Source organism: Penaeus vannamei, chromosome 19 (genome assembly GCF_042767895.1).
Source record: "Penaeus vannamei isolate JL-2024 chromosome 19, ASM4276789v1, whole genome shotgun sequence".
NCBI classification, from domain to species: Eukaryota; Metazoa; Arthropoda; class Malacostraca; order Decapoda; family Penaeidae; genus Penaeus; species Penaeus vannamei.
In genome coordinates this window covers 13,760,391-13,769,861 of record NC_091567.1, presented here as the reverse complement: position 1 = coordinate 13,769,861, position 9,471 = coordinate 13,760,391, and positions in this window count along the sequence as shown.

Here is a 9,471-nt window from a genome sequence, read left to right as displayed (position 1 = left end):
TGAAATTACAATATCATTAAAAAAAAAAAAAAAAAAAAAAATCCCTATACGCTTTTGGTCTGATGCTTTGCAACTTCGGTGTAATAATGTATTCATTACCCCGGTTACATTTGTTTCGTATGTTTATCCGCCTGTGACATAAAACATTAATACAAATAAACTATAACAGTAAATGTATATGTTTGCTTATGTAGTGATTAGTATTCTAGGAGATGGAGCAATGGAGGCTTGCGTATTGCATGCACAGTAATTTATTTATGATGCAACCTGCAAGCAAATATAAATAAGAGCAAAATAATTATGAAGCAAAAATAATCCATAATGAATCAGTCATATACAGTTAAGTAATTAAAAATATTCAGACACCAAGTAAAGAGGGAAACTTAAAATCCCCGATTCTAATATAAATAACATACAAATACTTGAAAAAATCAAAACATTTTCTTGCACTAAAACAATTTACATCCATTAACTAACTAGAAACAAATTTACACATTCAATACATCATGGGAAATAAAATTTTGGAATAACCTTAAAATGAAAATAAAAAAATAAAAGAGAAACCACAATATTTTCCTCAAACAATGAGACCTCCCATCTCTTCGGCTACGAATCAATAAAATCAGATCTTGACCTGCAGGAACAAATACGTTCAATTCTTGTATCAGCACAATAACGGAAAGATCAATATCAGTTAGTGTCAATGGCTTCAAAAGGAATCAGGGCAAACACAAGGCCATCCTTTGTCACGGTTTAATCAAGCGTTGTCTCCGAAATATGTAAACAGAAAAAAAATATCGAATGACATTCGCAGCGCAAAAGAATTAACAGCACAGAGCCAATAGAAGCAAAACATTAGATAAAATAATAATAAGTAAATCACATGTGGATATAAAATTGTTAAAATATAGAGGAAATCAACACAGAATGATAATAAACAGTATACAGAATAATATAATCATACAATATAAAATATCTTGAGTAAAGTTCATGATACAATATATAATAGACATGTTGGTTAAAAAAGATGCTGCATATATATATATATATATATATATATATATATATATATATATATATATATATATATATATATAATATTATATATATATACAAAAAAAATATATATATATATATATATATATATATATATTGATATTGATATTGATATTGATATTACACACATTTTACGGTTATAATCATGCATTACTTAAGTACAAATACTTTTTCAAAAAAATATTTTTCAATTTACGTGAATGATAAAACAAATCTGACAGTTTTTGTCATGTCTGCAATACAATCACAATCCACATAATTCCAAAGATATTAGTCTAAATCAATTCACAAAATCCATAACAACGAGACGGATAACCTCCGTTATTTGCTCTCAACATTTTCTCTGTCAGTCGATACGACGTCAGGGTTGAGATTCTGGCTGTATTTGTCACTTTCTATTGTCCTGCCAATATCGGGTTTGGTGCTAACATAAAGGTGCTCTCGAATTGTATGTATGTATATGCATACATACACACACACACACACACACACACACACACACACACACACACACACACACACACACACACACACATAAAAAAAATATATATATATATATATATATATATATATATAAATATCTCTCTCTCTCTCTCCATATATATATATATATATATATATAGATAGATAGATAGATAGATAGATAAAATTTGACAGATAGATAGATAGATATAAGTTGCAAGGCCTAGGGCGAGGTAATTGAGACCCCTGAGAATCAAACTCAGGAGTACAGAGAAGTCTGACGGTATATAAACAAAAAGGGCAAAGTGCTGAGGTGATTGTGGTGTCCGCCACAATGCCTCCCTCCTATCGAGGAAGAAAGGACGTGTAAGTGCCGTCATCATGGTCCATGGCATCTGTGTATGCTGGCTTAAGGCGTTCTCTGGTAACCCAGTCAGTTCATCCTTAGACTTGTAGCTTGAAAGCTACGTGGGAGCTCTGAAGGACCCTGAAAGACCCTTGTAAGGGCAGGATAGTGGCTGGCGGTGGGTGTCGTCAGGGAGAAAAATGAACTTGGCCGTATGTAGTCCTGGTGGGGAGTAGGACGGGTGATGAGAGTGATGGGTCGGTCTACTGGGAGCGAATTGCTGGGCTACCCGGGGAGGTCCTCTAGCTGGGTGTCACTCGTGTCGTCATTATATAAAATATTATATATATATATATATATATATATATATATATATATATATATATATTTATATTTATATTTATATATACTATATATATATATATATATATATATATATATATATATAATATATATATATATATATATATTATATTTATATTTTATATATATATATGTTTTTATATATATAAAATATATATATATATATATATATATATATATATATATAATATATATTAATATATATTTATATATGTATATAAATATATATATATATTATATATATATATATATATATATATATATATATATATATATATATATATATATATATATATATATATGTAGTATGAAGAGGTAGATAAATACGGCCGTGAAGAATCTCATCTTTTTGATCTAGCACACGTTTCGGAGGATCACATGCCTTCATTATCAACGCTGTAATTAACCAGATAGAAGGGTCATTAGACTATGTAAAAATATGAAAGCGTTCTGGTTTTACAAAAACGTAATAAGTGAACAGAATAAACAATATTAACAGAAAATATATACTAAAATACATGAACACAATAGAAATATATATGAAACATATTTAGAGGCGTAAAATCAATGTTAAACTAATAAAATAAAAGGTGTTCATGGAGATGAGCAGTCTAGTGGGTAAACAAGGGGGTCGCTGTGGTTACGTTGTTTAGCTCTGGTTGCATCTTTTGTATCAGGAGGGATTCTGAGGTGATGAGGTCTAGGCGGGAGGAGTGAGATGACAAAATACTAAAATCTGTGGCAGAAAAAGGGTGTGAGTGTAACTGGGAATGCTCTCTTATTGCCGAGAAGGATGGTTTGCTCAGCGGGAGGCCAGTCCTGAAAGACTTGCCTTTATGTTCGGAGATGCGGTGACATAGCCATCGTGAGGTGGATCCCACGTACCTAGCTTGACAGCTAGGACAGGTAAATAAGTATACCACATTAGAACATAAGTCAGAGCTGTGATTTAAGGGATGTTTTTAGAACTTAGTTATTGTGTTGTTGTTACTAAAGATAAAGGTAAATTTAATCTGTGGGTAATTATTTTACAAGAGCGTTTTTAACCGTTTCCTGATTTCAAAGCTTAGATCACCCATGTAGGGTAGTTTAACATATCTATGGTCTCTTTTAACCGTGGAGACAATTTGTTGATTGGTGAATTTCTTACACAGAAACGTTTCAGTAATTTTATCACACAACTGTAATGGGTACCCATTAGTAATAAAAAAGTTTTTCGGAAATAACAGTTCCTTATGGAAGGCATTCCAGGTGCTACATAGATTGTAGGCTCTAGTTATAAGAGTTTTCACACTATTGATTTTGTAAATATACGGGATGTAACTGAGAAAATGTAGGCCGTGGCCAGTGAAAGTGGATTTACGGTAAATGCTAGTTTGGAAGATACCATTGTTATTAGTGATCATAGTATCTAAAAATGGCAATTGGTTGTCCATTTGCAATTCACAGGTAAATTTGATGCTGGGGTGTTTGGCATCTAGGTAATCTAGAAAAAGATTAATGTGTGAAAGGTGTTTAAAGAGCAGAAAAGTGTCGTCGATGTACTGACGATAACGTAGAGGTTTGAATTCAGGCGGGCAGTGTTCTATCCAGCTTTTTTCATGGCAGAAATGCATTAGCATAGGAGGGTCCAAGTGGAGAGCCCATAGCTACACCATCTGTTTGTGTATATAGGCAATCGTTAAACATAAAAATTTAATGATGGACTGTGATTTCCAATATATATATATATATATATATATATATATTTATGAATATATATATATATATATATATATATATATATATAAATATATATATATATATATATATATATATAAAGTGAGACAAAAGTTTCGGAATCGTCCTCGATTCCATCTTTGGGTCTGAGGATGGCAAGAATAAGGATAAGAATAAGTCAGATATGCGAAGCTGAGCCTCGCCCAGGCTATGGGGGAGCCCGGCCTGTGCCGACAGATGTCGACTCGATCAACGTGTGTCAGCGAGTGCTGACGCGACAGAGCTTATTCCTAACCCACCGTGGTACCATGGCCAGCCACAGCAGTAACCTCCAAGCGACAATTGCAACTTCTCGCGCCTAGGCGGGGCGCGAACCGCCGGCCCCTCGGATGAGAACTCGACATGTTACCATTGTACTAGCCTGGAGGCTTAGGAGGCAATCAGTTCAGTTCAGTTCAGTTAGATTTGCGGTCATGCTTCGCCTGGGCCTTTTCTCTGAAATGGCCCGGCCTATGTTAACTATTTCTAGTTAACTCTTTTCTTTTCTTTGTTTTCTTTGAACTGCATGCTTATCGCGGTGGCTGGATTGCAAGCAAGCGATCCAGCTGCCACGGGGTAAGCATGTTGCAGACCCTTTTAACAGCCCGGCGGCTGTGGTGGGTGGTCCCTGCCTCAGAAATTGTACGTGTACACAATTCTGCAAGTAATGTAACAGGGTGGCGTTAGGCTCGCCACAGTGTTTGCATAACCTGGCAGTCTCATTGTCAATAATTTGCCAAGTGCATTGGTAACCTAGACTTAGTCTGAATAGTATGACTTCGGTACCTCTTCTTGTATTTGGAAAGGCCAGTGGCTCATAGCCTGAAGCATCTGAGTACCACTTGGCAGCAAGCGATTTTTGATGTTTTCTCTATGTGCTTCCCAGAGGACCACACACGTTGCAGCTTTGTACCTTGGCTTAGTCCCCTTCGGCTGGGTTTAACGATCATGGAGGATGGGGGCATACCCCTGCCAAGTGGCATGTGCTGTGAGAGGTGGCCTTGAAATCTGACATTTGTTGACCTATTTTTAAAATAGCTATCCAGGCCAAGAGTCTGCCTTTGACTCCTTTGTGGATTAGGGTCTCTTGAATGGCAAGCGGACTTGCCAGTTCAAAAGCCTTCTCCAGGTCGAGGAAGACAACCACAGTGGGCAAGGTGCAGATTGTGCTTATGAGTGTGGAAATGCTATGAACAGTGCTCTTACCCCTTGTGAACCTGTGCAGGTGTTCATGAGGGGACCCGTTTTCTATCGGAGCCTGTTAAGTACCATCTTCTCAGCTGTTTTACCCAGGCAGCTGAGAAGAGAGATGGGACGGTACTTGCCAGGCTCCTTTGGTTTTGGAATGGGAACTATTGTGGCTTGTTTCCAGCTCTAGGGCACTGTGGCTGTTTGCCAGGATTTGTTGATAACCTGCAAGAATGCAAGTTCTCCTGCAAGGCCTAAATGCGAAATGATGGGGTGGGAGATCCCATCAGATCCCGGTGCTGACCCAGAACTGGATTTGTATGATTTTCTTAGTTCCCTAAGAGAGAACAAGGCATCCGTTTCATCAGCTTCGAGTGCCTTGTCTCTTATGAGAGCAAGTCTTTCTGGATTTTAAGTTTGGTTGTTTTTCTCTCATCATTGGAGGCAGATTGTAGGTGCTGGTTCTGGCTGAAAACTCAAGCACCAATCTGTTAGCCTCTGATTGTGGGTCATGATGAGTGCATTTCGGGGCTTGGCAGCTTGTCGCTTGCCTGACCCGTTTCCACAACTCTGTAAGGCTGGTCTGGTGCCCAAAAGTTTGGCACCATTCCAGCCATTTTTCTTCCCTTACTCTGTTGGCAGTTTCCTTGGCATCCACAACAGCTTCCCTCAACAGGGCCAGATTGTCGGGAGATCTTTGCTGTCGGAAGTTTTTTCTGCACATATTAACCCTGTGGTTGACCTCTTTGATCTCGTCGTTATAGTACCAGACGTCTTTGTGAGTTCTGGACTACCGGCGAGTCTTGGGGATGGTTTGGGAGGCTGCCTGGTTTATGGCCTGGATTAGCCTTGCCTCTAGCACATCCACATTTTCATTATTGTTGTTGGGTTCATTGTCTTTCAGACATCGAGCCAAGCCTTCCTGGAAGGCAAGCCCGTTGGCCTTGTCTATTTTCCATTTACGAATGTGATGTGGTCTTTGGGCTGGACCTGCATCCATTAGTGTGGTGACTATGCCGTAGTGATCACTAGTAACCGTATCATCGACACACCACCGAATTCTCTCCATCATTATTGCAGTGGCAAAGGTGAGGTCTAGGACCCCTCCCTTCACATGCGTTGGTTCTTTGGTGATGAGAAGAGCGATCTCAGGGAACGTCTCAAGCACTTCTGCTATGTGAATGCCTGCCGCGTTCGGCCTTTTGTGGGGATTCAGCATGGACATGTGTGCATTGAAGTCTCTCCCTATGATCACTCGGTCTTGTGCTGCAGTAGCACAGACGGGTTCAGATCTAATCTCTCACACAGTGGTTTGCTATAAATGTTATATATTTTTATAGGGCCCCCAGGTAGCTGAATCTCAACAGCAAGAGATTCAACACTATCTCCACAGTGCGGCAGGTTGGCTATTAAGGAGCACGGGAAAGCAGCTTCTTTTACCAGGGTCATCAGGCCTCTAGCACCATCCAGGTTTGGAGTGGTGAAGGCATGATATCCTAAGAAGCACACGGATCCCATAGTGTCTCCTGGAGCATGACGACGTCAATGTTCCTTGCTCACACTATTCACTGGAGAAAGGAGTTCTTGCTTTTATAGCTACAGATATTCCACTGCAGAATGCTTAGGTTGTTTGCCATGATGGTTACTCAGAGTCACTTGCTTCAGCTTCAGATGCCCAGTGCTGGTGGCATCAGATAAATACAGATCCTCATTGACTGAGGATTGTACAACTTCCTCTAAGTGAGACACTCTGGTTAAGGGTCTACCGAGGGGTGTAGAGCCTAGGTTGGAAGTGCCACCTCGGGTCAAGGGACGAGACTTTGGCTGCACAGACTCGGCCTGCAGTGGGGGCTTCTGCTGTACAGTTTCAGCCTGTCCTGACAGACTAGCTGGGGTTTCACGTAATGCTTCTCCCGAAGCTTGCCTGCCATCCAAGGATTTAGGGAGGGGAGTGCTTTGCTGTGGTCTTTGGACCTTTTTTCACTTTGGTTCTTTTTTGTAGTTTTGCCACTAGCAAGCTTGGGGAATTCCTCTCTGTTAGAGGTATCCAGTTTTAGCTGTGGGGACGACTCCTTCCTCTTAGGAGGTTAGGGAGTCTTTTCTCTTTTGTTTTGACCCCAGACGTAGGTGCCTGGGGGCGCAGGGACAAAGTCAGGATGCTTTTTGGCTAGCTCCTGCTTTTTAATAACTACCTGTTTCCTGACAGAGCAAGCCAGGCTCCAAGCATGAGGTTTCTTGGCACAGTTTGGACACTTGGCTGTTGTGTCCTTCTGGCCATCTTTGTGTGCCTTGATACACACTTCTGTTTCGTGTGCCTCACTGCATACACCACATTTGGCTTTGGCCTTGCAGTTGGCCTGGGGATGCCTAAATTTCTGGCACGTGAAGCACCTCAAGGGCTCTGGCACATAGGTCCTGAGCTTGTATGAGCCCCAGTTACCCAGATCAAGGTGGTGATTGGGGCTCCCTTGAGGATAACCAGGACTTTCCTGGTTGGAGACTTCCCTTTGGTCATGCGGGAAGCCTCCACCACTTGTGGGAGAGACGTGATCACCTCCACATCGAACCCTAGTGGGAAACCAAGTAGCACCATCTTGGTCTTTTTCTCTTTGGAGGTCAGTGGTGAGATACACACTTTTCTCCTGTCTTTTAGCACCTTGATTTCCTGCAGGAAGTTCAGGGTGGCTTTGTCTTTGGGGTCAATGATCATGCCCTCATCTCTACAGATTCAGATTGAAAGTCTGACATTCCTTTCCTTCTCCAATGCCCTAACCAGTTGGTATGCATTGTCGAAGTCTTCAATTTTTTTTGTACCTTAAACCGCGTTAGTCGACTTGGGGTGTGCTCTGCCTCTTCTTCAGAGTCAGTTTCCACCCTTCGTCGCTTCACGCCTCCCCTTTGCAGGGGTTTAAGGCCTTTAGAAATGGGGGCAACTGATTTGGCTGGTTCAGCTAGAGCCCCTTCTTGATTGAGGGAATTCTTAGGAGAGTTCAGATCAAATCAGTCTGGTGTGCATGGACAGACTTTGTGGTTGATATTTCTGTCTTGTCCTTGCTCGGTTCAGCAGGCCGGACACGTTCGGCCTGCTTTTGTTTTTTCTTTCGCCCCCCTGCAACCTTGAAAGGTTCCAGGGTGACTGCCATTGTCTGATTCATTTTGTGGTGGTCATGGAGAGAGTATAACAGATTGGTCCCTTTTCGGGGTGAGGTCTTATGAAGGGCCTCAAAAAAGCTCTGTTTCCTACACTCGACCCTTCAGCACCACAGGACAGGAGATCCCCCTGAGTGGGCTGAACTCGGAGTTTTGGTGTGGTAAACGCTCTGCACCCCAATCCTGCTATAAGGGGGGTGTGATCACGTCACCGCAGCCCAGGTGAATGTTGGAAATCGGCGTTTCCCGCAGGCCCAGGCTGCACCAGGAAGTCAGAAGGAGAGGGCAAGGGTTAGGCATCGAAAAGTCACCCTTGGTGCGTGGCCACAAACTATGTCCAGGACCAGAGGGTCCAGACCAGGTTTGGAACCTCGCTCTCCAAGGGAGCGGTAATGGGGCACTTACTACAAGAGAAGGCCTTGCCAATTGTCGCGGCGAACCACGATAAATCGGCGGAGCTCTCTGTGTAGTCTGTTGTCAAAAAGTATCAGTCAAACTCAAGTCTGTTGGCTTTTGCTCAGGAGGATCACGCCAAGTGGGGTGACAATAATGTCTCGCCAATTGGGTGATCTCTCTCTGTACACCACAGGGGAGAGGACTTGTGTTGTGTGTACACAAGAGGGGAGAGGACCCAGAAACTCCTATTTGGTGACAAAGAGTTCTCAGACGCCTACAACAAGATTACCAGTTGTTTGCGGACAATTCCTGGCTCACACATACAGCCAGAGTTTTGATACGCTTTCAGCTAAAAGATTCATTGCTTGCCAAGGGTATGGACTCCCCTCACCCTGATTACAAAGAACCCCCGCCGTGGGCAAACGAAACGATCGAATTCTCAATTCTAAATCTCACAGTGAGAAAAGATCAATATTCCATGCCTAGCCTAAAGGCACAAGCACAAAGGGTCATTGAACAAATAACTCCGCCGGGTAGTATAACTTACTACATGGACGGATCCGTGGATCCAATAAACCATACTGCAGGCGCCGGCTTTGCAACAAAGGATACCACAGCATCCATTAGGGTCACTGACAATGCCTCAGCGCTTCAGGCTGAAACGGTTGCGATCATGGAAGCATTGACACACGCGTCCCTGAGGGGAGGGCACGTTGTCATTCATACAGATTCAAGAGCAACTATTGACAGCT